This window comes from Salminus brasiliensis, chromosome 22 (genome assembly GCF_030463535.1).
Source record: "Salminus brasiliensis chromosome 22, fSalBra1.hap2, whole genome shotgun sequence".
Classification (NCBI taxonomy): domain Eukaryota; kingdom Metazoa; phylum Chordata; class Actinopteri; order Characiformes; family Bryconidae; genus Salminus; species Salminus brasiliensis.
This window is the reverse complement of record NC_132899.1, coordinates 427,423-454,341: the sequence shown is the minus strand read 5'-3', so window position 1 is coordinate 454,341 and position 26,919 is coordinate 427,423. Positions and strand designations below refer to the sequence as shown.

At 53.0% G+C, this 26,919-nt stretch overlaps 28 non-coding genes across 28 annotated transcripts; all 28 read right to left on the bottom strand.

Annotated features, from left to right (window-relative positions):
* Positions 1-475: 475 nt before the first annotated feature.
* Positions 476-548, bottom strand: trnaf-gaa (transfer RNA phenylalanine (anticodon GAA)). The gene has a single exon. It is a non-coding gene; the product is annotated as a tRNA-Phe (tRNA).
* Positions 549-952: 404 nt separating this feature from the next.
* trnai-aau (transfer RNA isoleucine (anticodon AAU)) lies at positions 953-1,026 on the bottom strand. The gene has a single exon. It is a non-coding gene; the product is annotated as a tRNA-Ile (tRNA).
* A 719-nt stretch (positions 1,027-1,745) lies between these two features.
* trnad-guc (transfer RNA aspartic acid (anticodon GUC)) lies at positions 1,746-1,817 on the bottom strand. The gene has a single exon. It is a non-coding gene; the product is annotated as a tRNA-Asp (tRNA).
* A 643-nt stretch (positions 1,818-2,460) lies between these two features.
* Positions 2,461-2,533, bottom strand: trnaf-gaa (transfer RNA phenylalanine (anticodon GAA)). The gene has a single exon. It is a non-coding gene; the product is annotated as a tRNA-Phe (tRNA).
* Positions 2,534-2,937: 404 nt separating this feature from the next.
* Positions 2,938-3,011, bottom strand: trnai-aau (transfer RNA isoleucine (anticodon AAU)). Its single transcript has one exon. It is a non-coding gene; the product is annotated as a tRNA-Ile (tRNA).
* A 1,434-nt stretch (positions 3,012-4,445) lies between these two features.
* On the bottom strand, positions 4,446-4,518 carry trnaf-gaa (transfer RNA phenylalanine (anticodon GAA)). The gene has a single exon. It is a non-coding gene; the product is annotated as a tRNA-Phe (tRNA).
* Positions 4,519-5,177: 659 nt separating this feature from the next.
* On the bottom strand, positions 5,178-5,249 carry trnad-guc (transfer RNA aspartic acid (anticodon GUC)). Its single transcript has one exon. It is a non-coding gene; the product is annotated as a tRNA-Asp (tRNA).
* Positions 5,250-6,369: 1,120 nt separating this feature from the next.
* On the bottom strand, positions 6,370-6,443 carry trnai-aau (transfer RNA isoleucine (anticodon AAU)). Its single transcript has one exon. It is a non-coding gene; the product is annotated as a tRNA-Ile (tRNA).
* Positions 6,444-8,354: 1,911 nt separating this feature from the next.
* On the bottom strand, positions 8,355-8,428 carry trnai-aau (transfer RNA isoleucine (anticodon AAU)). Its single transcript has one exon. It is a non-coding gene; the product is annotated as a tRNA-Ile (tRNA).
* Positions 8,429-9,147: 719 nt separating this feature from the next.
* On the bottom strand, positions 9,148-9,219 carry trnad-guc (transfer RNA aspartic acid (anticodon GUC)). The gene has a single exon. It is a non-coding gene; the product is annotated as a tRNA-Asp (tRNA).
* A 643-nt stretch (positions 9,220-9,862) lies between these two features.
* trnaf-gaa (transfer RNA phenylalanine (anticodon GAA)) lies at positions 9,863-9,935 on the bottom strand. Its single transcript has one exon. It is a non-coding gene; the product is annotated as a tRNA-Phe (tRNA).
* Positions 9,936-10,339: 404 nt separating this feature from the next.
* On the bottom strand, positions 10,340-10,413 carry trnai-aau (transfer RNA isoleucine (anticodon AAU)). The gene has a single exon. It is a non-coding gene; the product is annotated as a tRNA-Ile (tRNA).
* A 719-nt stretch (positions 10,414-11,132) lies between these two features.
* trnad-guc (transfer RNA aspartic acid (anticodon GUC)) lies at positions 11,133-11,204 on the bottom strand. The gene has a single exon. It is a non-coding gene; the product is annotated as a tRNA-Asp (tRNA).
* Positions 11,205-11,849: 645 nt separating this feature from the next.
* On the bottom strand, positions 11,850-11,922 carry trnaf-gaa (transfer RNA phenylalanine (anticodon GAA)). Its single transcript has one exon. It is a non-coding gene; the product is annotated as a tRNA-Phe (tRNA).
* A 1,197-nt stretch (positions 11,923-13,119) lies between these two features.
* Positions 13,120-13,191, bottom strand: trnad-guc (transfer RNA aspartic acid (anticodon GUC)). The gene has a single exon. It is a non-coding gene; the product is annotated as a tRNA-Asp (tRNA).
* Positions 13,192-14,311: 1,120 nt separating this feature from the next.
* Positions 14,312-14,385, bottom strand: trnai-aau (transfer RNA isoleucine (anticodon AAU)). The gene has a single exon. It is a non-coding gene; the product is annotated as a tRNA-Ile (tRNA).
* Positions 14,386-16,296: 1,911 nt separating this feature from the next.
* trnai-aau (transfer RNA isoleucine (anticodon AAU)) lies at positions 16,297-16,370 on the bottom strand. The gene has a single exon. It is a non-coding gene; the product is annotated as a tRNA-Ile (tRNA).
* Positions 16,371-17,089: 719 nt separating this feature from the next.
* trnad-guc (transfer RNA aspartic acid (anticodon GUC)) lies at positions 17,090-17,161 on the bottom strand. The gene has a single exon. It is a non-coding gene; the product is annotated as a tRNA-Asp (tRNA).
* A 355-nt stretch (positions 17,162-17,516) lies between these two features.
* Positions 17,517-17,589, bottom strand: trnaf-gaa (transfer RNA phenylalanine (anticodon GAA)). Its single transcript has one exon. It is a non-coding gene; the product is annotated as a tRNA-Phe (tRNA).
* A 404-nt stretch (positions 17,590-17,993) lies between these two features.
* Positions 17,994-18,067, bottom strand: trnai-aau (transfer RNA isoleucine (anticodon AAU)). Its single transcript has one exon. It is a non-coding gene; the product is annotated as a tRNA-Ile (tRNA).
* Positions 18,068-19,978: 1,911 nt separating this feature from the next.
* Positions 19,979-20,052, bottom strand: trnai-aau (transfer RNA isoleucine (anticodon AAU)). Its single transcript has one exon. It is a non-coding gene; the product is annotated as a tRNA-Ile (tRNA).
* Positions 20,053-20,771: 719 nt separating this feature from the next.
* Positions 20,772-20,843, bottom strand: trnad-guc (transfer RNA aspartic acid (anticodon GUC)). Its single transcript has one exon. It is a non-coding gene; the product is annotated as a tRNA-Asp (tRNA).
* A 1,041-nt stretch (positions 20,844-21,884) lies between these two features.
* Positions 21,885-21,958, bottom strand: trnai-aau (transfer RNA isoleucine (anticodon AAU)). The gene has a single exon. It is a non-coding gene; the product is annotated as a tRNA-Ile (tRNA).
* A 719-nt stretch (positions 21,959-22,677) lies between these two features.
* Positions 22,678-22,749, bottom strand: trnad-guc (transfer RNA aspartic acid (anticodon GUC)). The gene has a single exon. It is a non-coding gene; the product is annotated as a tRNA-Asp (tRNA).
* Positions 22,750-23,104: 355 nt separating this feature from the next.
* trnaf-gaa (transfer RNA phenylalanine (anticodon GAA)) lies at positions 23,105-23,177 on the bottom strand. The gene has a single exon. It is a non-coding gene; the product is annotated as a tRNA-Phe (tRNA).
* Positions 23,178-23,581: 404 nt separating this feature from the next.
* trnai-aau (transfer RNA isoleucine (anticodon AAU)) lies at positions 23,582-23,655 on the bottom strand. The gene has a single exon. It is a non-coding gene; the product is annotated as a tRNA-Ile (tRNA).
* Positions 23,656-25,027: 1,372 nt separating this feature from the next.
* trnaf-gaa (transfer RNA phenylalanine (anticodon GAA)) lies at positions 25,028-25,100 on the bottom strand. The gene has a single exon. It is a non-coding gene; the product is annotated as a tRNA-Phe (tRNA).
* Positions 25,101-25,504: 404 nt separating this feature from the next.
* trnai-aau (transfer RNA isoleucine (anticodon AAU)) lies at positions 25,505-25,578 on the bottom strand. The gene has a single exon. It is a non-coding gene; the product is annotated as a tRNA-Ile (tRNA).
* Between the last annotated feature and the right edge of the window lie 1,341 nt (positions 25,579-26,919).

Genomic DNA, 26,919 nt, shown 5'->3' with positions numbered 1-26,919 from the left:
TTCCAGCTGAGAGGAGCGAAGGGGATGCGGCCCCTTCGGCATAGAGATCCTTGACGGGAGGACAACTTGTCCCACTGACCCACTCGGCAGGACTCACCAGTCACTGAAGGGTATTCCCCTGTACCATGGAGCGGTTTCCACATCACACGGAGACGCAACAGATCAGGATGCCCTCCACCATGCTTCTGTAGGAGCAGAGTTTTTGGAGAAGGTGCATGCATGTCAATCTTCTACAGGCTCCTTAGCAAGTAGATGCGTTACTTCACCTTCTTACTTCAAGATGCTTGTTGGAAGGAAAGGCAGGTTTCACTGAGATGTGACCCCTGATCGCTGGATTCAAACGGCACGGTCCTAACTATGACACTACGGAACCTTCTCGCCTGCGTTGTTCTCAAGAGTTCCCCTGAAATAAGGACATCTGATGCCGCCCAGCAACTTGACAGCGGCGGCCAGAAAAAGCATGTCGCAGGCGTTCTGCCGAAACCCGGGATCGAACCAGGGACCTTTAGATCTTCAGTCTAACGCTCTCCCAACTGAGCTATTTCGGCACAGCGGGCAGCGAGCCCAGTCCTGCCTGTGCTGTGCAACCTCAGTCAAGTTATCGTGCTAACAGCCAGTATGCGGCGACAAATGAATGCTAGTTTCTACGGAGATAAGGTGCATGGGGATCTTTTCCTAGGCTGGTGTTGCCTTGGCATGGAGACACGACCGTCAGAGGTATCCGCAAAGGGGAGTTTGTCCCCATAGGACGAGAGCACTTTCCATCAGGCACGAGTTAGCGGCCATCGATGGCCTCAGTCAGAAACGTGCGCTCTTGTAGCGTCCTTCACAGTGCCGATCGGGAGCAAAGTTACTCTCCTCCTAGCTTGGACTTCATGTCCAGCAATCCCAATGGCCTGCACTTGGTAGACCAAGCCCATTGCTGGTAAACAGTGCGGTGCAAAAGCAGATGTGGCCAGTACGGGGATCGAACCCGCGACCTTGGCGTTATTAGCACCACGCTCTAACCAACTGAGCTAACCGGCCCGGCCGGTGCCCTCGCCCCTCCGGCCGTGGATGACGAAGGTCACGTCCGGCACTGCCTTAGGCCTTACCCAGAAAGTGCCTGTGTGGGGATGTCTGCAGGGGCACTGGAGCATGCCCCTGAGCTTCAACACTCCTTCCAGTGAGGACGATACTTTGAATTTCTCAAATGGATTGAGATCTGTCATTTAATTGCCACATTCCTGACAAAGCTCACATTGGCCACAGCTGTTGGGGTAAACTTCCAATGCACTAATCGAGAAACCACCATAGACAAAGGACAGATTGATCCCATCCCTTTTGGTTAGGAGCGTTTCCTAAAGGCAGCAGAAACACCCCTGTGGCATGTTGTCGTCCGGCTTTGAACCATGGACCTCTTTGGAGTAAGGCAAAGATGATGAACACTACCATGCATAGACCACAAGCAGTGCTGGAAAGAGTCTGTGTTCTGCATTCTCAACGACAAGATTTTGCGGAGAGTTTCCTTTCAAATTCAGCCAGCGTACCTGCAGATACATTTGTCAGCTGGTGCTTTCGCAGCCTTGGTGGAATAGAGCTGAGCGAAGCTGCCGTCCAAGCAGCCGACCCACATTTCATTCCCAGCCAGTATGTGAGCTTTCGCGCACCCGGCTCATGCAAGCAGTCACGCTTGCCAGAAGCCAGCGGTGCATCATCCTCCTTTCAGAAAGCAGAGGTTGCATGGGCAGCAAAAGCAACAGCCCCTCCCCGTCGGGGAATCGAACCCCGGTCTTCCGCGTGACAGGCGGAGATACTGTCCACTATACTAACGAGGAACGCATGAGGCGGTGGGGGAATACTGCAAACCTTTACATGTCTGAGTACAGCTGAGGTAGCAGTTTTGTCGGAACGTTGGAATTCCGTCAAGGTGATCAGTTCAGCCGTCTGGGAAAAGATACCGTGTATTGGTCTCTAAAACTTGTCCAGCATGCGCCGTTGCCTATTTCCAGCTGAGATGAGCGAAGGGGATGCGGCCCCTTCGGCATAGAGATCCTTGACGGGAGGACAACTTGTCCCACTGACCCACTCGGCAGGACTCACCAGTCACTGAAGGGTATTCCCCTGTACCATGGAGCGGTTTCCACATCACACGGAGACGCAACAGATCAGGATGCCCTCCACCATGCTTCTGTAGGAGCAGAGTTTTTGGAGAAGGTGCATGCATGTCAATCTTCTACAGGCTCCTTAGCAAGTAGATGCGTTACTTCACCTTCTTACTTCAAGATGCTTGTTGGAAGGAAAGGCAGGTTTCACTGAGATGTGACCCCTGATCGCTGGATTCAAACGACACGGTCCTAACTATGACACTACGGAACCTTCTCGCCTGCGTTGTTCTCAAGAGTTCCCCTGAAATAAGGACATCTGATGCCGCCCAGCAACTTGACAGCGGCGGCCAGAAAAAGCATGTCGCAGGCGTTCTGCCGAAACCCGGGATCGAACCAGGGACCTTTAGATCTTCATTCTAACGCTCTCCCAACTGAGCTATTTCGGCACAGCGGGCAGCGAGCCCAGTCCTGCCTGTGCTGTGCAACCTCAGTCAAGTTATCGTGCTAACAGCCAGTATGCGGCGACAAATGAATGCTAGTTTCTACGGAGATAAGGTGCATGGGGATCTTTTCCTAGGCTGGTGTTGCCTTGGCATGGAGACACGACCGTCAGAGGTATCCGCAAAGGGGAGTTTGTCCCCATAGGACGAGAGCACTTTCCATCAGGCACGAGTTAGCGGCCATCGATGGCCTCAGTCAGAAACGTGCGCTCTTGTAGCGTCCTTCACAGTGCCGATCGGGAGCAAAGTTACTCTCCTCCTAGCTTGGACTTCATGTCCAGCAATCCCAATGGCCTGCACTTGGTAGACCAAGCCCATTGCTGGTAAACAGTGCGGTGCAAAAGCAAATGTGGCCAGTACGGGGATCGAACCCGCGACCTTGGCGTTATTAGCACCACGCTCTAACCAACTGAGCTAACCGGCCCGGCCGGTGCCCTCGCCCCTCCGGCCGTGGATGACGAAGGTCACGTCCGGCACTGCCTTAGGCCTTACCCAGAAAGTGCCTGTGTGGGGATGTCTGCAGGGGCACTGGAGCATGCCCCTGAGCTTCAACACTCCTTCCAGTGAGGACGATACTTTGAATTTCTCAAATGGATTGAGATCTGTCATTTAATTGCCACATTCCTGACAAAGCTCACATTGGCCAGAGCTGTTGGGGTAAACTTCCAATGCACTAATCGAGAAACCACCATAGACAAAGGACAGATTGATCCCATCCCTTTTGGTTAGGAGCGTTTCCTAAAGGCAGCAGAAACACCCCTGTGGCATGTTGTCGTCCGGCTTTGAACCATGGACCTCTTTGGAGTAAGGCAAAGATGATGAACACTACCATGCATAGACCACAAGCAGTGCTGGAAATAGTCTGTGTTCTGCATTCTCAACGACAAGATTTTGCGGAGAGTTTCCTTTCAAATTCAGCCAGCGTACCTGCAGATACATTTGTCAGCTGGTGCTTTCGCAGCCTTGGTGGAATAGAGCTGAGCGAAGCTGCCGTCCAAGCAGCCGACCCACATTTCATTCCCAGCCAGTATGTGAGCTTTCGCGCACCCGGCTCATGCAAGCAGTCACGCTTGCCAGAAGCCAGCGGTGCATCGTCCTCCTTTCAGAAAGCAGAGGTTGCATGGGCAGCAAAAGCAACAGGCCCTCCCCGTCGGGGAATCGAACCCCGGTCTTCCGCGTGACAGGCGGAGATACTGTCCACTATACTGACGAGGAACGCATGAGGCGGCGGGGGAATACTGCAAACCTTTACATGTCTGAGTACAGCTGAGGTAGCAGTTTTGTCGGAACGTTGGAATTCCGTCAAGGTGATCAGTTCAGCCGTCTGGGAAAAGATACCGTGTATTGGTCTCTAAAACTTGTCCAGCATGCGCCGTTGCCTATTTCCAGCTGAGAGGAGAGAAGGGGATGCGGCCCCTTCGGCATAGAGATCCTTGACGGGAGGACAACTTGTCCCACTGACCCACTCGGCAGGACTCACCAGTCACTGAAGGGTATTCCCCTGTACCATGGAGCGGTTTCCACATCACACGGAGACGCAACAGATCAGGATGCCCTCCACCATGCTTCTGTAGGAGCAGAGTTTTTGGAGAAGGTGCATGCATGTCAATCTTCTACAGGCTCCTTAGCAAGTAGATGCGTTACTTCACCTTCTTACTTCAAGATGCTTGTTGGAAGGAAAGGCAGGTTTCACTGAGATGTGACCCCTGATCGCTGGATTCAAACGGCACGGTCCTAACTATGACACTACGGAACCTTCTCGCCTGCGTTGTTCTCAAGAGTTCCCCTGAAATAAGGACATCTGATGCCGCCCAGCAACTTGACAGCGGCGGCCAGAAAAAGCATGTCGCAGGCGTTCTGCCGAAACCCGGGATCGAACCAGGGACCTTTAGATCTTCAGTCTAACGCTCTCCCAACTGAGCTATTTCGGCACAGCGGGCAGCGAGCCCAGTCCTGCCTGTGCTGTGCAACCTCAGTCAAGTTATCGTGCTAACAGCCAGTATGCGGCGACAAATGAATGCTAGTTTCTACGGAGATAAGGTGCATGGGGATCTTTTCCTAGGCTGGTGTTGCCTTGGCATGGAGACACGACCGTCAGAGGTATCCGCAAAGGGGAGTTTGTCCCCATAGGACGAGAGCACTTTCCATCAGGCACGAGTTAGCGGCCATCGATGGCCTCAGTCAGAAACGTGCGCTCTTGTAGCGTCCTTCACAGTGCCGATCGGGAGCAAAGTTACTCTCCTCCTAGCTTGGACTTCATGTCCAGCAATCCCAATGGCCTGCACTTGGTAGACCAAGCCCATTGCTGGTAAACAGTGCGGTGCAAAAGCAGATGTGGCCAGTACGGGGATCCAACCCGCGACCAACAGCGTACCTGCAGATACATTTGTCAGCTGGTGCTTTCGCAGCCTTGGTGGAATAGAGCTGAGCGAAGCTGCCGTCCAAGCAGCCGACCCACATTTCATTCCCAGCCAGTATGTGAGCTTTCGCGCACCCGGCTCATGCAAGCAGTCACGCTTGCCAGAAGCCAGCGGTGCATCATCCTCCTTTCAGAAAGCAGAGGTTGCATGGGCAGCAAAAGCAACAGGCCCTCCCCGTCGGGGAATCGAACCCCGGTCTTCCGCGTGACAGGCGGAGATACTGTCCACTATACTAACGAGGAACGCATGAGGTGGTGGGGGAATACTGCAAACCTTTACATGTCTGAGTACAGCTGAGGTAGCAGTTTTGTCGGAACGTTGGAATTCCGTCAAGGTGATCAGTTCAGCCGTCTGGGAAAAGATATTGTGTATTGGTCTCTAAAACTTGTCCAGCATGCGCCGTTGCCTATTTCCAGCTGAGAGGAGCGAAGGGGATGCGGCCCCTTCGGCATAGAGATCCTTGACGGGAGGACAACTTGTCCCACTGACCCACTCGGCAGGACTCACCAGTCACTGAAGGGTATTCCCCTGTACCATGGAGCGGTTTCCACATCACACGGAGACGCAACAGATCAGGATGCCCTCCACCATGCTTCTGTAGGAGCAGAGTTTTTGGAGAAGGTGCATGCATGTCAATCTTCTACAGGCTCCTTAGCAAGTAGATGCGTTACTTCACCTTCTTACTTCAAGATGCTTGTTGGAAGGAAAGGCAGGTTTCACTGAGATGTGACCCCTGATCGCTGGATTCAAACGGCACGGTCCTAACTATGACACTACGGAACCTTCTCGCCTGCGTTGTTCTCAAGAGTTCCCCTGAAATAAGGACATCTGATGCCGCCCAGCAACTTGACAGCGGCGGCCAGAAAAAGCATGTCGCAGGCGTTCTGCCAAAACCCGGGATCGAACCAGGGACCTTTAGATCTTCAGTCTAACGCTTTCCCAACTGAGCTATTTCAGCACGGTGGGCGGCGAGCCCAGTCTTGCCTGTGCTGTGCAACCTCAGTCAAGTTATCGTGCTAACAGCCAGTATGCGGCGACAAATGAATGCTAGTTTCTACGGAGATAAGGTGCATGGGGATCTTTTCCTAGGCTGGTGTTGCCTTGGCATGGAGACACGACCGTCAGAGGTATCCGCAAAGGGGAGTTTGTCCCCATAGGACGAGAGCACTTTCCATCAGGCACGAGTTAGCGGCTATCGATGGCCTCAGTCAGAAACGTGCGCTCTTGTAGCGTCCTTCACAGTGCCGATCGGGAGCAAAGTTACTCTCCTCCTAGCTTGGACTTCATGTCCAGCAATCCCAATGGCCTGCACTTGGTAGACCAAGCCCATTGCTGGTAAACAGTGCGGTGCAAAAGCAGATGTGGCCAGTACGGGGATCGAACCCGCGACCTTGGCGTTATTAGCACCACGCTCTAACCAACTGAGCTAAACGGCCCGGCCGGTGCCCTTGTCCCTCCGGCCGTGGATGACGAAGGTCACGTCCGGCACTGCCTTAGGCCTTACCCAGAAAGTGCCTGTGTGGGGATGTCTGCAGGGGCACTGGAGCATGCCCCTGAGCTTCAACACTCCTTCCAGTGAGGATGATACTTTGAATTTCTCAAATGGATTGAGATCTGTCATTTAATTGCCACATTCCTGACAAAGCTCACATTGGCCACAGCTGTTGGGGTAAACTTCCAATGCACTAATCGAGAAACCACCATAGACAAAGGACAGATTGATCCCATCCCTTTTGGTTAGGAGCGTTTCCTAAAGGCAGCAGAAACACCCCTGTGGCATGTTGTCGTCCGGCTTTGAACCATGGACCTCTTTGGAGTAAGGCAAAGATGATGAACACTACCATGCATAGACCACAAGCAGTGCTGGAAAGAGTCTGTGTTCTGCATTCTCAACGACAAGATTTTGCGGAGAGTTTCCTTTCAAATTCAGCCAGCGTACCTGCAGATACATTTGTCAGCTGGTGCTTTCGCAGCCTTGGTGGAATAGAGCTGAGCGAAGCTGCCGTCCAAGCAGCCGACCCACATTTCATTCCCAGCCAGTATGTGAGCTTTCACGCACCCGGCTCATGCAAGCAGTCACGCTTGCCAGAAGCCAGCGGTGCATCGTCCTCCTTTCAGAAAGCAGAGGTTGCATGGGCAGCAAAAGCAACAGGCCCTCCCCGTCGGGGAATCGATCCCCGGTCTTCCGCGTGACAGGCGGAGATACTGTCCACTATACTAACGAGGAACGCATGAGGCGGTGGGGGAATACTGCAAACCTTTACATGTCTGAGTACAGCTGAGGTAGCAGTTTTGTCGGAACGTTGGAATTCCGTCAACGTGATCAGTTCAGCCGTCTGGGAAAAGATACCGTGTATTGGTCTCTAAAACTTGTCCAGCATGCGCCGTTGCCTATTTCCAGCTGAGAGGAGCGAAGGGGATGCGGCCCCTTCGGCATAGAGATCCTTGACGGGAGGACAACTTGTCCCACTGACCCACTCGGCAGGACTCACCAGTCACTGAAGGGTATTCCCCTGTACCATGGAGCGGTTTCCACATCACATGGAGACGCAACAGATCAGGATGCCCTCCACCATGCTTCTGTAGGAGCAGAGTTTTTGGAGAAGGTGCATGCATGTCAATCTTCTACAGGCTCCTTAGCAAGTAGATGCGTTACTTCACCTTCTTACTTCAAGATGCTTGTTGGAAGGAAAGGCAGGTTTCACTGAGATGTGACCCCTGATCGCTGGATTCAAACGGCACGGTCCTAACTATGACACTACGGAACCTTCTCCCCTGCGTTGTTCTCAAGAGTTCCCCTGAAATAAGGACATCTGATGCCGCCCAGCAACTTGACAGCGGCGGCCAGAAAAAGCATGTCGCAGGCGTTCTGCCGAAACCCGGGATCGAACCAGCGACCTTTAGATCTTCAGTCTAACGCTTTCCCAACTGAGCTATTTCAGCACGGTGGGCAGTGAGCCCAATCCTGCCTGTGCTGTGCAACCTCAGTCAAGTTATCGTGCTAACAGCCAGTATGCGGCGACAAATGAATGCTAGTTTCTACGGAGATAAGGTGCATGGGGATCTTTTCCTAGGCTGGTGTTGCCTTGGCATGGAGACACGACCGTCAGAGGTATCCGCAAAGGGGAGTTTGTCCCCATAGGACGAGAGCACTTTCCATCAGGCACGAGTTAGCGGCCATCGATGGCCTCAGTCAGAAACGTGCGCTCTTGTAGCGTCCTTCACAGTGCCGATCGGGAGCAAAGTTACTCTCCTCCTAGCTTGGACTTCATGTCCAGCAATCCCAATGGCCTGCACTTGGTAGACCAAGCCCATTGCTGGTAAACAGTGCGGTGCAAAAGCAGATGTGGCCAGTACGGGGATCCAACCCGCGACCTTGGCGTTATTAGCACCACGCTCTAACCAACTGAGCTAACCGGCCCGGCCGGTGCCCTCACCCCTCCGGCCGTGGATGACGAAGGTCACGTCCGGCACTGCCTTAGGCCTTACCCAGAAAGTGCCTGTGTGGGGATGTCTGCAGGGGCACTGGAGCATGCCCCTGAGCTTCAACACTCCTTCCAGTGAGGACGATACTTTGAATTTCTCAAATGGATTGAGATCTGTCATTTAATTGCCACATTCCTGACAAAGCTCACATTGGCCACAGCTGTTGGGGTAAACTTCCAATGCACTAATCGAGAAACCACCATAGACAAAGGACAGATTGATCCCATCCCTTTTGGTTAGGAGCGTTTCCTAAAGGCAGCAGAAACACCCCTGTGGCATGTTGTCGTCCGGCTTTGAACCATGGACCTCTTTGGAGTAAGGCAAAGATGATGAACACTACCATGCATAGACCACAAGCAGTGCTGGAAAGAGTCTGTGTTCTGCATTCTCAACGACAAGATTTTGCGGAGAGTTTCCTTTCAAATTCAGCCAGCGTACCTGCAGATACATTTGTCAGCTGGTGCTTTCGCAGCCTTGGTGGAATAGAGCTGAGCGAAGCTGCCGTCCAAGCAGCCGACCCACATTTCATTCCCAGCCAGTATGTGAGCTTTCGCACACCCGGCTCATGCAAGCAGTCACGCTTGCCAGAAGCCAGCGGTGCATCGTCCTTCTTTCAGAAAGCAGAGGTTGCATGGGCAGCAAAAGCAACAGGCCCTCCCCGTCGGGGAATCGAACCCCGGTCTTCCGCGTGACAGGCGGAGATACTGTCCACTATACTAACGAGGAACGCATGAGGCGGTGGGGGAATACTGCAAACCTTTACATGTCTGAGTACAGCTGAGGTAGCAGTTTTGTCGGAACGTTGGAATTCCGTCAAGGTGATCAGTTCAGCCGTCTGGGAAAAGATACCGTGTATTGGTCTCTAAAACTTGTCCAGCATGCGCCGTTGCCTATTTCCAGCTGAGAGGAGCGAAGGGGATGCGGCCCCTTCGGCATAGAGATCCTTGACGGGAGGACAACTTGTCCCACTGACCCACTCGGCAGGACTCACCAGTCACTGAAGGGTATTCCCCTGTACCATGGAGCGGTTTCCACATCACACGGAGACGCAACAGATCAGGATGCCCTCCACCATGCTTCTGTAGGAGCAGAGTTTTTGGAGAAGGTGCATGCATGTCAATCTTCTACAGGCTCCTTAGCAAGTAGATGCGTTACTTCACCTTCTTACTTCAAGATGCTTGTTGGAAGGAAAGGCAGGTTTCACTGAGATGTGACCCCTGATCGCTGGATTCAAACGGCACGGTCCTAACTATGACACTACGGAACCTTCTCGCCTGCGTTGTTCTCAAGAGTTCCCCTGAAATAAGGACATCTGATGCCGCCCAGCAACTTGACAGCGGCGGCCAGAAAAAGCATGTCGCAGGCGTTCTGCCGAAACCCGGGATAGAACCAGGGACCTTTAGATCTTCAGTCTAACGCTCTCCCAACTGAGCTATTTCGGCACATCGGGCAGCGAGCCCAGTCCTGCCTGTGCTGTGCAACCTCAGTCAAGTTATCGTGCTAACAGCCAGTATGCGGCGACAAATGAATGCTAGTTTCTACGGAGATAAAGTGCATGGGGATCTTTTCCTAGTCTGGTGTTGCCTTGGCATGGAGACACGACCGTCAGAGGTATCCGCAAAGGGGAGTTTGTCCCCATAGGACGAGAGCACTTTCCATCAGGCACGAGTTAGCGGCCATCGATGGCCTCAGTCAGAAACGTGCGCTCTTGTAACGTCCTTCACAGTGCCGATCGGGAGCAAAGTTACTCTCCTCCTAGCTTGGACTTCATGTCCAGCAATCCCAATGGCCTGCACTTGGTAGACCAAGCCCATTGCTGGTAAACAGTGCGGAGCAAAAGCAGAGGTGGCCAGTACGGGGATCGAACCCGCGACCTTGGCGTTATTAGCACCACGCTCTAACCAACTGAGCTAACCGGCCCGGCCGGTGCCCTCGCCCCTCCGGCCGTGGATGACGAAGGTCACGTCCGGCACTGCCTTAGGCCTTACCCAGAAAGTGCCTGTGTGGGGATGTCTGCAGGGGCACTGGAGCATGCCCCTGAGCTTCAACACTCCTTCCAGTGAGGACGATACTTTGAATTTCTCAAATGGATTGAGATCTGTCATTTAATTGCCACATTCCTGACAAAGCTCACATTGGCCACAGCTGTTGGGGTAAACTTCCAATGCACTAATCGAGAAACCACCATAGACAAAGGACAGATTGATCCCATCCCTTTTGGTTAGGAGCGTTTCCTAAAGGCAGCAGAAACACCCCTGTGGCATGTTGTCGTCCGGCTTTGAACCATGGACCTCTTTGGAGTAAGGCAAAGATGATGAACACTACCATGCATAGACCACAAGCAGTGCTGGAAAGAGTCTGTGTTCTGCATTCTCAACGACAAGATTTTGCGGAGAGTTTCCTTTCAAATTCAGCCAGCGTACCTGCAGATACATTTGTCAGCTGGTGCTTTCGCAGCCTTGGTGGAATAGAGCTGAGCGAAGCTGCCGTCCAAGCAGCCGACCCACATTTCATTCCCAGCCAGTATGTGAGCTTTCGCGCACCCGGCTCATGCAAGCAGTCACGCTTGCCAGAAGCCAGCGGTGCATCGTCCTCCTTTCAGAAAGCAGAGGTTGCATGGGCAGCAAAAGCAACAGGCCCTCCCCGTCGGGGAATCGAACCCCGGTCTTCCGCGTGACAGGCGGAGATACTGGCCACTATACTAACGAGGAACGCATGAGGCGGTGGGGGAATACTGCAAACCTTTACATGTCTGAGTACAGCTGAGGTAGCAGTTTTTTATCGGAACGTTGGAATTCCGCCAAGGTGATCAGTTCAGCCGTCTGGGAAAAGATACCGTGTATTGGTCTCTAAAACTTGTCCAGCATGCGCCGTTGCCTATTTCCAGCTGAGAGGAGCGAAGGGGATGCGGCCCCTTCGGCATAGAGATCCTTGACGGGAGGACAACTTGTCCCACTGACCCACTCGGCAGGACTCACCAGTCACTGAAGGGTATTCCCCTGTACCATGGAGCGGTTTCCACATCACACGGAGACGCAACAGATCAGGATGCCCTCCACCATGCTTCTGTAGGAGCAGAGTTTTTGGAGAAGGTGCATGCATGTCAATCTTCTACAGGCTCCTTAGCAAGTAGATGCGTTACTTCACCTTCTTACTTCAAGATGCTTGTTGGAAGGAAAGGCAGGTTTCACTGAGATGTGACCCCTGATCGCTGGATTCAAACGGCACGGTCCTAACTATGACACTACGGAACCTTCTCGCCTGCGTTGTTCTCAAGAGTTCCCCTGAAATAAGGACATCTGATGCCGCCCAGCAACTTGACAGCGGCGGCCAGAAAAAGCACGTCGCAGGCGTTCTGCCGAAACCCGGGATCGAACCAGGGACCTTTAGATCTTCAGTCTAACGCTCTCCCAACTGAGCTATTTCGGCACAGTGGGCAGCGAGCCCAGTCCTGCCTGTGCTGTGCAACCTCAGTCAAGTTATCGTGCTAACAGCCATTATGCGGCTACAAATGAATGCTAGTTTCTACGGAGATAAGGTGCATGGGGATCTTTTCCTAGGCTGGTGTTGCCTTGGCATGGAGACACGACCGTCAGAGGTATCTGCAAAGGGGAGTTTGTCCCCATAGGACGAGAGCACTTTCCATCAGGCACGAGTTAGCGGCTATCGATGGCCTCAGTCAAAAACGTGCGCTCTTGTAGCGTCCTTCACAGTGCCGATCGGGAGCAAAGTTACTCTCCTCCTAGCTTGGACTTCATGTCCAGCAATCCCAATGGCCTGCACTTGGTAGACCAAGCCCATTGCTGGTAAACAGTGCGGTGCAAAAGCAGATGTGGCCAGTACGGGGACCGAACCAGCGACCTTGGCGTTATTAGCACCACGCTCTAACCAACTGAGCTAACCTGTCCGGCCGGTGCCCTCGCCCCTCCGGCCGTGGATGACGAAGGTCACGTCCGGCACTGCCTTAGGCCTTACCCAGAAAGTGCCTGTGTGGGGATGTCTGCAGGGGCACTGGAGCATGCCCCTGAGCTTCAACACTCCTTCCAGTGAGGACGATACTTTGAATTTCTCAAATGGATTGAGATCTGTCATTTAATTGCCACATTCCTGACAAAGCTCACATTGGCCACAGCTGTTGGGGTAAACTTCCAATGCACTAATCGAGAAACCTCCATAGACAAAGGACAGATTGATCCCATGCCTTTTGGTTAGGAGCGTTTCCTAAAGGCAGCAGAAACACCCCTTTGGCATGTTGTCGTCCGGCTTTGAACCATGGACCTCTTTGGAGTAAGGCAAAGATGATGAACACTACCATGCATAGACCACAAGCAGTGCTGGAAAGAGTCTGTGTTCTGCATTCTCAACGACAAGATTTTGCGGAGAGTTTCCTTTCAAATTCAGCCAGCGTACCTGCAGATACATTTGTCAGCTGGTGCTTTCGCAGCCTTGGTGGAATAGAGCTGAGCGAAGCTGCCGTCCAAGCAGCCGACCCACATTTCATTCCCAGCCAGTATGTGAGCTTTCGCGCACCCGGCTCATGCAAGCAGTCACGCTTGCCAGAAGCCAGCGGTGCATCGTCCTCCTTTCAGAAAGCAGAGGTTGCATGGGCAGCAAAAGCAACAGGCCCTCCCCGTCGGGGAATCGAACCCCGGTCTTCCGCGTGACAGGCGGAGATACTGTCCACTATACTAACGAGGAACGCATGAGGCGGTGGGGGAATACTGCAAACCTTTACATGTCTGAGTACAGCTGAGGTAGCAGTTTTGTCGGAACGTTGGAATTCCGTCAAGGTGATCAGTTCAGCCGTCTGGGAAAAGATACCGTGTATTGGTCTCTAAAACTTGTCCAGCATGCGCCGTTGCCTATTTCCAGCTGAGATGAGCGAAGGGGATGCGGCCCCTTCGGCATAGAGATCCTTGACGGGAGGACAACTTGTCCCACTGACCCACTCGGCAGGACTCACCAGTCACTGAAGGGTATTCCCCTGTACCATGGAGCGGTTTCCACATCACATGGAGACGCAACAGATCAGGATGCCCTCCACCATGCTTCTGTAGGAGCAGAGTTTTTGGAGAAGCTGCATGCATGTCAATCTTCTACAGGCTCCTTAGCAAGTAGATGCGTTACTTCACCTTCTTACTTCAAGATGCTTGTTGGAAGGAAAGGCAGGTTTCACTGAGATGTGACCCCTGATCGTTGGATTCAAACGGCACGGTCCTAACTATGACACTACGGAACCTTCTCGCCTGCGTTGTTCTCAAGAGTTCCCCTGAAATAAGGACATCTGATGCCGCCCAGCAACTTGACAGCGGCGGCCAGAAAAAGCATGTCGCAGGCGTTCTGCCGAAACCCGGGATCGAACCAGCGACCTTCAGATCTTCAGTCTAACGCTTTCCAAACTGAGCTATTTCAGCATGGTGGGCAGTGAGCCCAGTCCTGCCTGTGCTGTGCAACCTCAGTCAAGTTATCGTGCTAACAGCCGGTATGCGGCGACAAATGAATGCTAGTTTCTACGGAGATAAGGTGCATGGGGATCTTTTCCTAGGCTGGTGTTGCCTTGGCATGAAGACACGACCGTCAGAGGTATCCGCAAAGGGGAGTTTGTCCCCATAGGACGAGAGCACTTTCCATCAGGCACGAGTTAGCGGCTATCGATGGCCTCAGTCAGAAACGTGCGCTCTTGTAGCGTCCTTCACAGTGCCGATCGGGAGCAAAGTTACTCTCCTCCTAGCTTGGACTTCATGTCCAGCAATCCCAATGGCCTGCACTTGGTAGACCAAGCCCATTGCTGGTAAACAGTGCGGTGCAAAAGCAGATGTGGCCAGTACGGGGATCGAACCCGCGACCTTGGCGTTATTAGCACCACGCTCTAACCAACTGAGCTAACCGGCCCAGCCGGTGCCCTCGCCTCTCCGGCCGTGGATGACGAAGGTCACGTCCGGCACTGCCTTAGGCCTTACCCAGAAAGTGCCTGTGTGGGGATGTCTGCAGGGGCACTGGAGCATGCCCCTGAGCTTCAACACTCCTTACAGTGAGGACGATACTTTGAATTTCTCAAATGGATTGAGATCTGTCATTTAATTGCCACATTCCTGACAAAGCTCACATTGGCCACAGCTGTTGGAGTAAACTTCCAATGCACTAATCGAGAAACCACCATAGACAAAGGACAGATTGATCCCATCCCTTTTGGTTAGGAGCGTTTCCTAAAGGCAGCAGAAACACCCCTGTGGCATGTTGTCGTCCGGCTTTGAACCATGGACCTCTTTGGAGTAAGGCAAAGATGATGAACACTACCATGCATAGACCACAAGCAGTGCTGGAAAGAGTCTGTGTTCTGCATTCTCAACGACAAGATTTTGCGGAGAGTTTCCTTTCAAATTCAGCCAGCGTACCTGCAGATACATTTGTCAGCTGGTGCTTTCGCAGCCTTGGTGGAATAGAGCTGAACGAAGCTGCCGTCCAAGCAGCTGACCCACATTTCATTCCCAGCCAGTATGTGAGCTTTCGCGCACCCGGCTCATGCAAGCAGTCACGCTTGCCAGAAGCCAGGGGTGCATCGTCCTCCTTTCAGAAAGCACAGGTTGCATGGGCAGCAAAAGCGACAGGCCCTCCCCGTCGGGGAATCGAACCCCGGTCTTCCGCGTGACAGGCAGAGATACTGTCCACTATACTAACGAGGAACGCATGAGGCGGTGGGGGAATACTGCAAACCTTTACATGTCTGAGTACAGCTGAGGTAGCAGTTTTGTCGGAATGTTGGAATTCCGTCAAGGTGATCAGTTCAGCCGTCTGGGAAAAGATACCGTGTATTGGTCTCTAAAACTTGTCCAGCATGCGCCGTTGCCTATTTCCAGCTGAGAGGAGCGAAGGGGATGCGGCCCCTTCGGCATAGAGATCCTTGACGGGAGGACAACTTGTCCCACTGACCCACTCGGCAGGACTCACCAGTCACTGAAGGGTATTCCCCTGTACCATGGAGCGGTTTCCACATCACACGGAGACGCAACAGATCAGGATGCCCTCCACCATGCTTCTGTAGGAGCAGAGTTTTTGGAGAAGGTGCATGCATGTCAATCTTCTACAGGCTCCTTAGCAAGTAGATGCGTTACTTCACCTTCTTACTTCAAGATGCTTGTTGGAAGGAAAGGCAGGTTTCACTGAGATGTGACCCCTGATCGCTGGATTCAAACGGCACGGTCCTAACTATGACACTACGGAACCTTCTCGCCTGCGTTGTTCTCAAGAGTTCCCCTGAAATAAGGACATCTGATGCCGCCCAGCAACTTGACAGCGGCGGCCAGAAAAAGCATGTCGCAGGCGTTCTGCCGAAACCCGGGATCGAACCAGCGACCTTTAGATTTTCAGTCTAACGCTTTCCCAACTGAGCTATTTCAGCACGGTGGACAGCGAGCCCAATCCTGCCTGTGCTGTGCAACCTCAGTCAAGTTATCGAGCTAACAGCCAGTATGCGGCGACAAATGAATGCTAGTTTCTACGGAGATAAGGTGCATGGGGATCTTTTCCTAGGCTGGTGTTGCCTTGGCATGGAGACACGACCATCAGAGGTATCCGCAAAGGGGAGTTTGTCCCCATAGGACGAGAGCACTTTCCATCAGGCACGAGTTAGCGGCTATCGATGGCCTCAGTCAGAAACGTGCGCTCTTGTAGCGTCCTTCACAGTGCCGATCGGGAGCAAAGTTACTCTCCTCCTAGCTTGGACTTCATGTCCAGCAATCCCAATGGCCTGCACTTGGTAGACCAAGCCCATTGCTGGTAAACAGTGCGGTGCAAAAGCAGATGTGGCCAGTACGGGGATCGAACCCGCGACCTTGGCGTTATTAGCACCACGCTCTAACCAACTGAGCTAACCGGCCCGGCCGGAGCCTTCGCCCCTCCAGCCGTGGATGACGAAGGTCACGTCCGGCACTGCCTTAGGCCTTACCCAGAAAGTGCCTGTGTGGGGATGTCTGCAGGGGCACTGGAGCATGCCCCTGAGCTTCAACACTCCTTCCAGTGAGGACGATACTTTGAATTTCTCAAATGGATTGAGATCTGTCATTTAATTGCCACATTCCTGACAAAGCTCACATTGGCCACAGCTGTTGGGGTAAACTTCCAATGCACTAATCGAGAAACCACCATAGACAAAGGACAGATTGATCCCATCCCTTTTGGTTAGGAGCGTTTCCTAAAGGCAGCAGAAACACCCCTGTGGCATGTTGTCGTCCGGCTTTGAACCATGGACCTCTTTGGAGTAAGGCAAAGATGATGAACACTACCATGCATAGACCACAAGCAGTGCTGGAAAGAGTCTGTGTTCTGCATTCTCAACGACAAGATTTTGCGGAGAGTTTCCTTTCAAATTCAGCCAGCGTACCTGCAGATACATTTGTCAGCTGGTGCTTTCGCAGCCTTGGTGGAATAGAGCTGAGCGAAGCTGCCGTCCAAGCAGCCGACCCACATTTCATTCCCAGCCAGTATGTGAGCTTTCGCGCACCCGGCTCATGCAAGCAGTCACGCTTGCCAGAAGCCAGCGGTGCATCGTCCTCCTTTCAGAAAGCAGAGGTTGCATGGGCAGCAAAAGCAACAGGCCCTCCCCGTCGGGGAATCGAACCCCGGTCTTCCGCGTGACAGGCGGAGATACTGTCCACTATACTAACGAGGAACGCATGAGGCGGCGGGGGAATACTGCAAACCTTTACATGTGTGAGTACAGCTGAGGTAGCAGTTTTGTCGGAACGTTGGAATTCCGTCAAGGTGATCAGTTCAGCCGTCTGGGAAAAGAAACCGTGTATTGGTCTCTAAAACTTGTCCAGCATGCGCCGTTGCCTATTTCCAGCTGAGAGGAGCGAAGGGGATGCGGCCCCTTCGGCATAGAGATTCAAACGGCACGGTCCTAACTATGACACTACGGAACCTTCTCGCCTGCGTTGTTCTCAAGAGTTCCCCTGAAATAAGGACATCTGATGCCGCCCAGCAACTTGACAGCGGCGGCCAGAAAAAGCATGTCGCAGGCGTTCTGCCGAAACCCGGGATCGAACCAGGGACCTTTAGATCTTCAGTCTAACGCTCTCCCAACTGAGCTATTTCGGCACAGCGGGCAGCGAGCCCAGTCCTGCCTGTGCTGTGCAACCTCAGTCAAGTTATCGTGCTAACAGCCAGTATGCGGCGACAAATGAATGCTAGTTTCTACGGAGATAAGGTGCATGGGGATCTTTTCCTAGGCTGGTGTTGCCTTGGCATGGAGACACGACCGTCAGAGGTATCCGCAAAGGGGAGTTTGTCCCCATAGGACGAGAGCACTTTCCATCAGGCACGAGTTAGCGGCCATCGATGGCCTCAGTCAGAAACGTGCGCTCTTGTAGCGTCCTTCACAGTGCCGATCGGGAGCAAAGTTACTCTCCTCCTAGCTTGGACTTCATGTCCAGCAATCCCAATGGCCTGCACTTGGTAGACCAAGCCCATTGCTGGTAAACAGTGCGGTGCAAAAGCAGATGTGGCCAGTACGGGGATCGAACCCGCGACCTTGGCGTTATTAGCACCACGCTCTAACCTACTGAGCTAACCGGCCCGGCCGGTGCCCTCACCCCTCCGGCCGTGGATGACGAAGGTCACGTCCGGCACTGCCTTAGGCCTTACCCAGAAAGTGCCTGTGTGGGGATGTCTGCAGGGGCACTGGAGCATGCCCCTGAGCTTCAACACTCCTTCCAGTGAGGACGATACTTTGAATTTCTCAAATGGATTGAGATCTGTCATTTAATTGCCACATTCCTGACAAAGCTCACATTGGCCACAGCTGTTGGGGTAAACTTCCAATGCACTAATCGAGAAACCACCATAGACAAAGGACAGATTGATCCCATCCCTTTTGGTTAGGAGCGTTTCCTAAAGGCAGCAGAAACACCCCTGTGGCATGTTGTCGTCTGGCTTTGAACCATGGACCTCTTTGGAGTAAGGCAAAGATGATGAACACTACCATGCATAGACCACAAGCAGTGCTGGAAAGAGTCTGTGTTCTGCATTCTCAACGACAAGATTTTGCGGAGAGTTTCCTTTCAAATTCAGCCAGCGTACCTGCAGATACATTTGTCAGCTGGTGCTTTCGCAGCCTTGGTGGAATAGAGCTGAGCGAAGCTGCCGTCCAAGCAGCCGACCCACATTTCATTCCCAGCCAGTATGTGAGCTTTCGCGCACCCGGCTCATGCAAGCAGTCACGCTTGCCAGAAGCCAGCGGTGCATCGTCCTCCTTTCAGAAAGCAGAGGTTGCATGGGCAGCAAAAGCAACAGGCCCTCCCCGTCGGGTAATCGAACCCCGGTCTTCCGCGTGACAGGCGGAGATACTGGCCACTATACTAACGAGGAACGCATGAGGCGGTGGGGGAATACTGCAAACCTTTACATGTCTGAGTACAGCTGAGGTAGCAGTTTTGTCGGAACGTTGGAATTCCGCCAAGGTGATCAGTTCAGCCGTCTGGGAAAAGATACCGTGTATTGGTCTCTAAAACTTGTCCAGCATGCGCCGTTGCCTATTTCCAGCTGAGAGGAGCGAAGGGGATGCGGCCCCTTCGGCATAGAGATCCTTGACGGGAGGACAACTTGTCCCACTGACCCACTCGGCAGGACTCACCAGTCACTGAAGGGTATTCCCCTGTACCATGGAGCGGTTTCCACATCACACGGAGACGCAACAGATCAGGATGCCCTCCACCATGCTTCTGTAGGAGCAGAGTTTTTGGAGAAGGTGCATGCATGTCAATCTTCTACAGGCTCCTTAGCAAGTAGATGCGTTACTTCACCTTCTTACTTCAAGATGCTTGTTGGAAGGAAAGGCAGGTTTCACTGAGATGTGACCCCTGATCGCTGGATTCAAACGGCACGGTCCTAACTATGACACTACGGAACCTTCTCGCCTGCGTTGTTCTCAAGAGTTCCCCTGAAATAAGGACATCTGACGCCGCCCAGCAACTTGACAGCGGCGGCCAGAAAAAGCACATCGCAGGCGTTCTGCCGAAACCCGGGATCAAACCAGGGACCTTTAGATCTTCAGTCTAACGCTCTCCCAACTGAGCTATTTCAGCACAGTGGGCAGCGAGCCCAGTCCTGCCTGTGCTGTGCAACCTCAGTCAAGTTATCGTGCTAACAGCCATTATGCGGCGACAAATGAATGCTAGTTTCTACGGAGATAAGGTGCATGGGGATCTTTTCCTAGGCTGGTGTTGCCTTGGCATGGAGACACGACCGTCAGAGGTATCTGCAAAGGGGAGTTTGTCCCCATAGGACGAGAGCACTTTCCATCAGGCACGAGTTAGCGGCTATCGATGGCCTCAGTCAGAAACGTGCGCTCTTGTAGCGTCCTTCACAGTGCCGATCGGGAGCAAAGTTACTCTCCTCCTAGCTTGGACTTCATGTCCAGCAATCCCAATGGCCTGCACTTGGTAGACCAAGCCCATTGCTGGTAAACAGTGCGGTGCAAAAGCAGATGTGGCCAGTACGGGGATCGAACCAGCGACCTTGGCGTTATTAGCACCACGCTCTAACCAACTGAGCTAACCGGCCCGGCCGGTGCCCTCGCCCCTCCGGCCGTGGATGACGAAGGTCACGTCCGGCACTGCCTTAGGCCTTACCCAGAAAGTGCCTGTGTGGGGATGTCTGCAGGGGCACTGGAGCATGCCCCTGAGCTTCAACACTCCTTACAGTGAGGACGATACTTTGAATTTCTCAAATGGATTGAGATCTGTCATTTAATTGCCACATTCCTGACAAAGCTCACATTGGCCACAGCTGTTGGAGTAAACTTCCAATGCACTAATCGAGAAACCACCATAGACAAAGGACAGATTGATCCCATCCCTTTTGGTTAGGAGCATTTCCTAAAGGCAGCAGAAACACCCCTGTGGCATGTTGTCGTCCGGCTTTGAACCATGGACCTCTTTGGAGTAAGGCAAAGATGATGAACACTACCATGCATAGACCACAAGCAGTGCTGGAAAGAGTCTGTGTTCTGCATTCTCAACGACAAGATTTTGCGGAGAGTTTCCTTTCAAATTCAGCCAGCGTACCTGCAGATACATTTGTCAGCTGGTGCTTTCGCAGCCTTGGTGGAATAGAGCTGAGCGAAGCTGCCGTCCAAGCAGCCGACCCACATTTCATTCCCAGCCAGTATGTGAGCTTTCGCGCACCCGGCTCATGCAAGCAGTCACGCTTGCCAGAAGCCAGCGGTGCATCGTCCTCCTTTCAGAAAGCACAGGTTGCATGGGCAGCAAAAGCGACAGGCCCTCCCCGTCGGGGAATCGAACCCCGGTCTTCCGCGTGACAGGCGGAGATACTGTCCACTATACTAACGAGGAACGCATGAGGCGGTGGGGGAATACTGCAAACCTTTACATGTCTGAGTACAGCTGAGGTAGCAGTTTTGTCGGAATGTTGGAATTCCGTCAAGGTGATCAGTTCAGCCGTCTGGGAAAAGATACCGTGTATTGGTCTCTAAAACTTGTCCAGCATGCGCCGTTGCCTATTTCCAGCGGAGAGGAGCGAAGGGGATGCGGCCCCTTCGGCATAGAGATCCTTGACGGGAGGACAACTTGTCCCACTGACCCACTCGGCAGGACTCACCAGTCACTGAAGGGTATTCCCCTGTACCATGGAGCGGTTTCCACATCACACGGAGACGCAACAGATCAGGATGCCCTCCACCATGCTTCTGTAGGAGCAGAGTTTTTGGAGAAGGTGCATGCATGTCAATCTTCTACAGGCTCCTTAGCAAGTAGATGCGTTACTTCACCTTCTTACTTCAAGATGCTTGTTGGAAGGAAAGGCAGGTTTCACTGAGATGTGACCCCTGATCGCTGGATTCAAACGGCACGGTCCTAACTATGACACTACGGAACCTTCTCGCCTGCGTTGTTCTCAAGAGTTCCCCTGAAATAAGGACATCTGATGCCGCCCAGCAACTTGACAGCGGCGGCCAGAAAAAGCATGTCGCAGGCGTTCTGCCGAAACCCGGGATCGAACCAGCGACCTTTAGATCTTCAGTCTAACGTCATACTCTTCTAGTATGCGGCGACAAATGAATGCTAGTTTCTACGGAGATAAGGTGCATGGGGATCTTTTCCTAGGCTGGTGTTGCCTTGGCATGGAGACACGACCGTCAGAGGTATCCGCAAAGGGGAGTTTGTCCCCATAGGACGAGAGCACTTTCCATCAGGCACGAGTTAGCGGCTATCGATGGCCTCAGTCAGAAACGTGCGCTCTTGTAGCGTCCTTCACAGTGCCGATCGGGAGCAAAGTTACTCTCCTCCTAGCTTGGACTTCATGTCCAGCAATCCCAATGGCCTGCACTTGGTAGACCAAGCCCATTGCTGGTAAACAGTGCGGTGCAAAAGCAGATGTGGCCAGTACGGGGATGGAACCCGCGACCTTGGCGTTATTAGCACCACGCTCTAACCAACTGAGCTAACCGGCCCGGCCGGTGCCTTCGCCCCTCCGGCCGTGGATGACGAAGGTCACGTCCGGCACTGCCTTAGGCCTTACCCAGAAAGTGCCTGTGTGGGGATGTCTGCAGGGGCACTGGAGCATGCCCCTGAGCTTCAACACTCCTTCCAGTGAGGACAATACTTTGAATTTCTCAAATGGATTGAGATCTGTCATTTAATTGCCACATTCCTGACAAAGCTCACATTGGCCACAGCTGTTGGGGTAAACTTCCAATGCACTAATCGAGAAACCACCATAGACAAAGGACAGATTGATCCCATCCCTTTTGGTTAGGAGCGTTTCCTAAAGGCAGCAGAAACACCCCTGTGGCATGTTGTCGTCCGGCTTTGAACCATGGACCTCTTTGGAGTAAGGCAAAGATGATGAACACTACCATGCATAGACCACAAGCAGTGCTGGAAAGAGTCTGTGTTCTGCATTCTCAACGACAAGATTTTGCGGAGAGTTTCCTTTCAAATTCAGCCAGCGTACCTGCAGATACATTTGTCAGCTGGTGCTTTCGCAGCCTTGGTGGAATAGAGCTGAGCGAAGCTGCCGTCCAAGCAGCCGACCCACATTTCATTCCCAGCCAGTATGTGAGCTTTCGCGCACCCGGCTCATGCAAGCAGTCACGCTTGCCAGAAGCCAGCGGTGCATCGTCCTCCTTTCAGAAAGCAGAGGTTGCATGGGCAGCAAAAGCAACAGGCCCTCCCCGTCGGGGAATCGAACCCCGGTCTTCCGCGTGACAGGCGGAGATACTGTCCACTATACTAACGAGGAACGCATGAGGCGGCGGGGGAATACTGCAAACCTTTACATGTGTGAGTACAGCTGAGGTAGCAGTTTTGTCGGAACGTTGGAATTCCGTCAAGGTGATCAGTTCAGCCGTCTGGGAAAAGATACCGTGTATTGGTCTCTAAAACTTGTCCAGCATGCGCCGTTGCCTATTTCCAGCTGAGAGGAGCGAAGGGGATGCGGCCCCTTCGGCATAGAGATTCAAACGGCACGGTCCTAACTATGACACTACGGAACCTTCTCGCCTGCGTTGTTCTCAAGAGTTCCCCTGAAATAAGGACATCTGATGCCGCCCAGCAACTTGACAGCGGCGGCCAGAAAAAGCATGTCGCAGGCGTTCTGCCGAAACCCGGGATCGAACCAGGGACCTTTAGATCTTCAGTCTAACGCTTTCCCAACTGAGCTATTTCAGCACGGTGGGCAGCGAGCCCAGTCCTGCCTGTGCTGTGCAACCTCAGTCAAGTTATCGAGCTAACAGCCAGTATGCGGCGACAAATGAATGCTAGTTTCTACGGAGATAAGGTGCATGGGGATCTTTTCCTAGGCTGGTGTTGCCTTGGCATGGAGACACGACCGTCAGAGGTATCCGCAAAGGGGAGTTTGTCCCCATAGGACGAGAGCACTTTCCATCAGGCACGAGTTAGCGGCTATCGATGGCCTCAGTCAGAAACGTGCGCTCTTGTAGCGTCCTTCACAGTGCCGATCGGGAGCAAAGTTACTCTCCTCCTAGCTTGGACTTCATGTCCAGCAATCCCAATGGCCTGCACTTGGTAGACCAAGCCCATTGCTGGTAAACAGTGCGGTGCAAAAGCAGATGTGGCCAGTACGGGGATCGAACCCGCGACCTTGGCGTTATTAGCACCACGCTCTAACCAACTGAGCTAACCGGCCCGGCCGGTGCCCTCGCCCCTCCGGCCGTGGATGACGAAGGTCACGTCCGGCACTGCCTTAGGCCTTACCCAGAAAGTGCCTGTGTGGGGATGTCTGCAGGGGCACTGGAGCATGCCCCTGAGCTTCAACACTCCTTCCAGTGAGGACGATACTTTGAATTTCTCAAATGGATTGAGATCTGTCATTTAATTGCCACATTCCTGACAAAGCTCACATTGGCCACAGCTGTTGGGGTAAACTTCCAATGCACTAATCGAGAAACCACCATAGACAAAGGACAGATTGATCCCATCCCTTTTGGTTAGGAGCGTTTCCTAAAGGCAGCAGAAACACCCCTGTGGCATGTTGTCGTCCGGCTTTGAACCATGGACCTCTTTGGAGTAAGGCAAAGATGATGAACACTACCATGCATAGACCACAAGCAGTGCTGGAAAGAGTCTGTGTTCTGCATTCTCAACGACAAGATTTTGCGGAGAGTTTCCTTTCAAATTCAGCCAGCGTACCTGCAGATACATTTGTCAGCTGGTGCTTTCGCAGCCTTGGTGGAATAGAGCTGAGCGAAGCTGCCGTCCAAGCAGCCGACCCACATTTCATTCCCAGCCAGTATGTGAGCTTTCGCGCACCCGGCTCATGCAAGCAGTCACGCTTGCCAGAAGCCAGCGGTGCATCGTCCTCCTTTCAGAAAGCAGAGGTTGCATGGGCAGCAAAAGCAACCGGCCCTAACGAGGAACGCATGAGGCGGTGGGGGAATACTGCAAACCTTTACATGTCTGAGTACAGCTGAGGTAGCAGTTTTGTCGGAACGTTGGAATTCCGTCAAGGTGATCAGTTCAGCCGTCTGGGAAAAGATACCGTGTATTGGTCTCTAAAACTTGTCCAGCATGCGCCGTTGCCTATTTCCAGCTGAGAGGAGCGAAGGGGATGCGGCCCCTTCGGCATAGAGATCCTTGACGGGAGGACAACTTGTCCCACTGACCCACTCGGCAGGACTCACCAGTCACTGAAGGGTATTCCCCTGTACCATGGAGCGGTTTCCACATCACACGGAGACGCAACAGATCAGGATGCCCTCCACCATGCTTCTGTAGGAGCAGAGTTTTTGGAGAAGGTGCATGCATGTCAATCTTCTACAGGCTCCTTAGCAAGTGGATGCGTTACTTCACCTTCTTACTTCAAGATGCTTGTTGGAAGGAAAGGCAGGTTTCACTGAGATGTGACCCCTGATCGCTGGATTCAAACGGCACGGTCCTAACTATGACACTACGGAACCTTCTCGCCTGCGTTGTTCTCAAGAGTTCCCCTGAAATAAGGACATCTGATGCCGCCCAGCAACTTGACAGCGGCGGCCAGAAAAAGCATGTCGCAGGCGTTCTGCCGAAACCCGGGATCGAACCAGGGACCTTTAGATCTTCAGTCTAACGCTTTCCCAACTGAGCTATTTCAGCACGGTGGGCAGCGAGCCCAGTCCTGCCTGTGCTGTGCAACCTCAGTCAAGTTATCGAGCTAACAGCCAGTATGCGGCGACAAATGAATGCTAGTTTCTACGGAGATAAGGTGCATGGGGATCTTTTCCTAGGCTGGTGTTGCCTTGGCATGGAGACACGACCGTCAGAGGTATCCGCAAAGGGGAGTTTGTCCCCATAGGACGAGAGCACTTTCCATCAGGCACGAGTTAGCGGCTATCGATGGCCTCAGTCAGAAACGTGCGCTCTTGTAGCGTCCTTCACAGTGCCGATCGGGAGCAAAGTTACTCTCCTCCTAGCTTGGACTTCATGTCCAGCAATCCCAATGGCCTGCACTTGGTAGACCAAGCCCATTGCTGGTAAACAGTGCGGTGCAAAAGCAGATGTGGCCAGTACGGGGATCGAACCCGCGACCTTGGCGTTATTAGCACCACGCTCTAACCAACTGAGCTAACCGGCCCGGCCGGTGCCCTCGCCCCTCCGGCCGTGGATGACGAAGGTCACGTCCGGCACTGCCTTAGGCCTTACCCAGAAAGTGCCTGTGTGGGGATGTCTGCAGGGGCACTGGAGCATGCCCCTGAGCTTCAACACTCCTTCCAGTGAGGACGATACTTTGAATTTCTCAAATGGATTGAGATCTGTCATTTAATTGCCACATTCCTGACAAAGCTCACATTGGCCACAGCTGTTGGGGTAAACTTCCAATGCACTAATCGAGAAACCACCATAGACAAAGGACAGATTGATCCCATCCCTTTTGGTTAGGAGCGTTTCCTAAAGGCAGCAGAAACACCCCTGTGGCATGTTGTCGTCCGGCTTTGAACCATGGACCTCTTTGGAGTAAGGCAAAGATGATGAACACTACCATGCATAGACCACAAGCAGTGCTGGAAAGAGTCTGTGTTCTGCATTCTCAACGACAAGATTTTGCGGAGAGTTTCCTTTCAAATTCAGCCAGCGTACCTGCAGATACATTTGTCAGCTGGTGCTTTCGCAGCCTTGGTGGAATAGAGCTGAGCGAAGCTGCCGTCCAAGCAGCCGACCCACATTTCATTCCCAGCCAGTATGTGAGCTTTCGCGCACCCGGCTCATGCAAGCAGTCACGCTTGCCAGAAGCCAGCGGTGCATCGTCCTCCTTTCAGAAAGCAGAGGTTGCATGGGCAGCAAAAGCAACCGGCCCTAACGAGGAACGCATGAGGCGGTGGGGGAATACTGCAAACCTTTACATGTCTGAGTACAGCTGAGGTAGCAGTTTTGTCGGAACGTTGGAATTCCGTCAAGGTGATCAGTTCAGCCGTCTGGGAAAAGATACTGTGTATTGGTCTCTAAAACTTGTCCAGCATGCGCCGTTGCCTATTTCCAGCTGAGAGGAGCGAAGGGGATGCGGCCCCTTCGGCATAGAGATCCTTGACGGGAGGACAACTTGTCCCACTGACCCACTCGGCAGGACTCACCAGTCACTGAAGGGTATTCCCCTGTACCATGGAGTGGTTTCCACATCACACGGAGACGCAACAGATCAGGATGCCCTCCACCATGCTTCTGTAGGAGCAGAGTTTTTGGAGAAGGTGCATGCATGTCAATCTTCTACAGGCTCCTTAGCAAGTAGATGCGTTACTTCACCTTCTTACTTCAAGATGCTTGTTGGAAGGAAAGGCAGGTTTCACTGAGATGTGACCCCTGATCGCTGGATTCAAACGGCACGGTCCTAACTATGACACTACGGAACCTTCTCGCCTGCGTTGTTCTCAAGAGTTCCCCTGAAATAAGGACATCTGATGCCGCCCAGCAACTTCACAGC